This window comes from Grammomys surdaster, unplaced genomic scaffold, assembly GCF_004785775.1.
Source record: "Grammomys surdaster isolate TR1022 unplaced genomic scaffold, NIH_TR_1.0 349, whole genome shotgun sequence".
NCBI classification, from domain to species: domain Eukaryota; kingdom Metazoa; phylum Chordata; class Mammalia; order Rodentia; family Muridae; genus Grammomys; species Grammomys surdaster.
The window spans coordinates 53082-57495 of record NW_021604768.1 but is presented as its reverse complement, the minus strand read 5'-3'; the positions used below and the strand labels follow the sequence as shown (position 1 = coordinate 57495).

The 4414-nt window shown below is 45.2% G+C and overlaps 1 pseudogene; it reads right to left on the bottom strand.

Moving 5' to 3' along the window:
* LOC114630998 overlaps positions 1–4125 on the bottom strand; it is a 6851-nt pseudogene extending 2726 nt beyond the window's left edge.
* Positions 4126–4414: the final 289 nt, after the last annotated feature.

Genomic DNA, 4414 nt, shown 5'->3' with positions numbered 1-4414 from the left:
AGGTCAGAGAACAATCTCAGCTTTTATATGTCATGATATCCCTTGTTTGCATTTGTCTACACCAGCTTAGGTGACATATGACCTCCCAGAGAGTCTTCAGTATTTGTTGTCTATACTGCCATAGGAACACTGGGGTTTCTGACACTTATTGCCACCACCAGTTTTGTATGGGTTCAGAGGATTTGAACTTGGAACCTCACACTTGCACAGCAAATATTTTTACCAGCTGGCCCTTTCCCTCAATTCATGTGTTCTTCTTAGATTTCCTTTATATCATCTCAACACAAGCCAGGATCATCTGGAAAGGGGAACTTTAGCTGAGAAAATTGTTTCTATCAGATTGGTCCATAGGCAAGTCTGGGGATTTTCCTGAGAAATGACTGATGGAGAAAAGTCCACCTCACTGTGGGCAGTGCCACACATCGGCAGATATTCTGGGTTGTATAATAAAGCTAACTGAGGAAGCCACTGGTAACAAGCCAGTATGCACATTGCTCTTTGGCCTCTGATTCAGTTCTGGCCTCCGGGTACATATCTCAGTGTGTACTTCCAATTAAGACAGGTTGTAAACTGTGAGCTGAAATGAACCTTTTTCTCCCAAAGGAGCTTTTGGCAATTATTTTCATCACAAAGATAAGAAACCAACTGGGAAACAATGCATAATTTTTTTTGCTAATGACAGAAGCCACTGGATATAGGTTTGCTGTCATATACTACCCTGAGCATACATAAAATTCACTAAACTGAACACCAGAGTACCAGGGGCAAAGAATGAGGTAGCTGGTGTTCTTGAGAGCACTTACCTTGTAGACCACCTCAGAGGTGTCAGAGATGAGGTCAGGAAGCAGGGCCACTCCACTCTGCATAATTGCTCCATGAAAGAGTCCTTGGGACATGGGGGACACAACATGGGAAGACACACTTGTACCTCCTGCTGAAGGACCAATTATAGTAACCCTGTCACGGTTGCCTCCAAAGTAAGCGATATTTTTCTGCACCCAGCGTAGGGCCGCCACTTGATCCAGGTATCCCCAGTTGCCTCTGGCATGCTGGTCTCCAGTGCTGAGATGTAGCAGGAAGAAGAATTGCATGGCTGCCCATGTACTACTTAGTCCCCATTACCCAGCCAGTCCCAGGCTTACCTGAAGAAGCCAAGGATACCCAAGCGATACTGGATGGAGACAACTACTATTTCCTCAGTAGCTGCCAGTGTGGATGCATCATTCATGGAAGCCCAACCTAGAACCAGTCCACCACCGTGGATCCACACCATCACCTGGAGACAGCAACTCAGATGCCAGGAGGCCCACACACATCCCAAGCTCATCTAGACTGCCCACTAGGTTATCAACTGCTTTGTTCTGTGCAGGTTAACCTACAAACAGATCTCCTCAGGATCTCAGGAAGTGAGCCACAGATGAGGTGCTTTAGGCCTGTGAGCATGTTTCCATTCCTGCTTCCCCAACAGAAAATCTCAGTATAGATTAGACTCCAGATCTAAATTAAAGTCATTGTTATTCTCAGACCCATCTAAGTAGAACAAAAAAGTCTTCCTAGGTGATTTTCCTGATTGCTAATCAGAATGGGCCTCAGATTCTACTGGCAGGGATAACTTGCTGCTAGAAATTTGAGTGATGTCAATATTCAGCTGTTGTACACCATCCTGAGTTGGTGTGCCAAATTGATAGAATTCCTGGTTTAATCTAATACGTAGACCCTCTTACCTCCCAGAGCCCCAAGGACTCTTAGTCACACACACACACACACACACACACACACACACACACACAAGTTTAAGCAGCTCACCATGGGCTGACATGACCTTCTTGAACCCAGTAAGGTAAGACCACTAATCAGGATCTAAACTACAGTAGAGCTCAGAATTATTTTGTTCCTTCCCATCCTCCACAGAAATAAATGACCTGTTCCCAGTGGCCATAGCCTGACACTCACAGGCAGGTTAGAGCCCTCATGGGCATGGGCTGGTGTGTAGACGTTGAGATACAGGCAGTCCTCAGACATAGGGATGGGAAGCATGGGCAGCTTCATCTCCTTCATAACCTCTGAATTCATCATATCCGTCTGCAGACACCTAGTGAAAATGGAAGGCAGGAATTCCAAGGTATGTGGTAGTCAAATCTATACCTTAGTCTGAACTTTCTCTTAGACACCCACAGCTGCTGCTTTCCAAGATGGCTTGCTAACATGATTCTTCTCTAAAGTCCCTACCACAGTAAAGGCCACCAGTCCTGTGCAAATGGAAATAGAGACAAATTTTTTGATGGAGACCTCGCCATACATAGTAATATTCTGGGGGGCTACTTTATGGAGACTTCTGACAGCTTCACTGAAAATTATATGCTTTCTGTTCCAACATTCAACCCTTCTATATATATGAAATTTAAATCCTGGCGTGGTAATTAGATTTGATTGTTGACTTAACACACTAGAATCACCTGGGAAAAGAATCTTACTAAGAGATTGTCTTGATCCTGTTGGGAGATTGGCATGCCAGTGGAAAGTTATCTTGATAATGTTCTTTGCAATAGGAATACCTGCCCATGGTACGAGGCACCATTCCTTAGGAAAGGGATGCTGGATTGAATAAGAACGGAGAAGGTAAGTGAAGGTTAGTAGGCATGCCTGCGACCTTTAAACTCTGTTCCTGATTATGGATGTGATGCAATCAGCTTTCATAAACTTTTGGCTGTGTGGTTTTCACCTATGGTTGATTATATGTTTGAACTGTGAGCCATAATAAAATCTGTCTTCACTAATTTGCTATCTAAGGTTATGTTATCACAGTAAAAGAAACAAAACAAAGTTACTTGGGTATTGTGACACTGTATCCACATGGTAACTATAGGAATGAATAGACAATACCATTCTATAGGGTAGTGAGACATTCTTCAGTTAGCTTCCAAGTGTTAATAAGGAACCTCCTTGTTCCACATAGTCTCCAGTTGAAAGCATGGGTACTTTTCCTTAGTCAATGACACAGGGAAAATGAATGATCAGAGGGACCGTGAAAAATGGGCTCAGCTCTGCTCATTACTGCAGTAACTTCAACTAACTGCCTACAAGTGCCAAGTTTTGACCCAACAGGCTAGCATAGTTTTTCTACTGTAATCCTTAGTACATTTGTCAGAAACATACATTGGAGATGCCCCTCAGCACAGGCAGAAAACTGCTATAGAGCTGAGGTGGAGGAAGCAATTCACTGTGGCCTAGAGCACAGGCCTAAATTTCCCTGGGTCCCAGAACTTACATGGCCGGCTCTGAGGTTCCATCCCTTACACCACTCCATGGCTCAGGGTCCTCAGGAGGTGCAAAGCGCAGTAGTCCTACAGGAGGCTTGGCAAAGGGAATTCCCAGGAAGGTGTGGACACCAGATTTAGTGTCTTTCACATGGACAAAGCTGCCTCTCACCTGTCCTGTGTGCGTGTTCCTGATGGGACTGCCTGTGTCCTGGCCTGTAAGTGGAGAGATGTCATCAGCTGTCACCGCATTTGGGAACTTCTATCTTATCATCACCATGATATATGGGGGAGGTAAGCTGGGTTGTCTCAGTTCTGCAGTAGGATGTGGAAATGAGGGATTCTGGATCACACAGGGACAGATACCTTGTCCACTGACCTTCTTGCAAACTGATAGGAGTCTTCCCTATTCAACAAAGTGACAGGCTCAGAGCCACTTGGCATGAAGGAATTATCGTCATTATCATGTTCAGTAACATTTCTAGGTACAACCACACACAGAGGAGGGACCTGTCCTGCTTGTTCTTCTGTCCTTGTTGCCTCCTCAGTATGTGCTAACCTCAGAGAACTCTGACCCCTGTGTGCCCTGGTGTGACATTACAAAACGCACAATCCCCATGCTATCATCTGTCATTCTCCACCAGCTCCTTTTCCCTCCCTGTTGCCTTCCATCACATAAGCTCAGCCTCTGATTCTACAGAACTGAGTCAGCTCTGACCCACGTCCCTTCTGCTCACTAAGATAATCTCACCATGCACATGCTGGAGGAGAAGAAGGAGCCCAGAGGCTACAACATACAGCAAATCATGAAGTCTAGCCAAAGACATGGTTGAATCTCAGGCTTAAACCTGTGCTGCTGTACAGAGAGAGTCTCACAGCAGGAAACAGAACAGATCTGCCTGGCTCAGGCAGGAATTTGTACCTTTATGGGTGTAGGTGTGGACATTTGATTGGATGGGGCAAAGTTCTTATTGAAGAAGAACTGATAAGGTAGAAGCCACAGGAAGCCAATAGCCAGCAGGCAGGGAAAAGCCACTTCTGCAGTGTCTGCTCCTTCCCTGGACTTCTGGAAAGACACAGCATGGAATCTGAAGTCCTTCTTGAATGCCAGGATCCCTGATCTCCAATATGGAGTTGTCATGATCCCTGATTCTTTT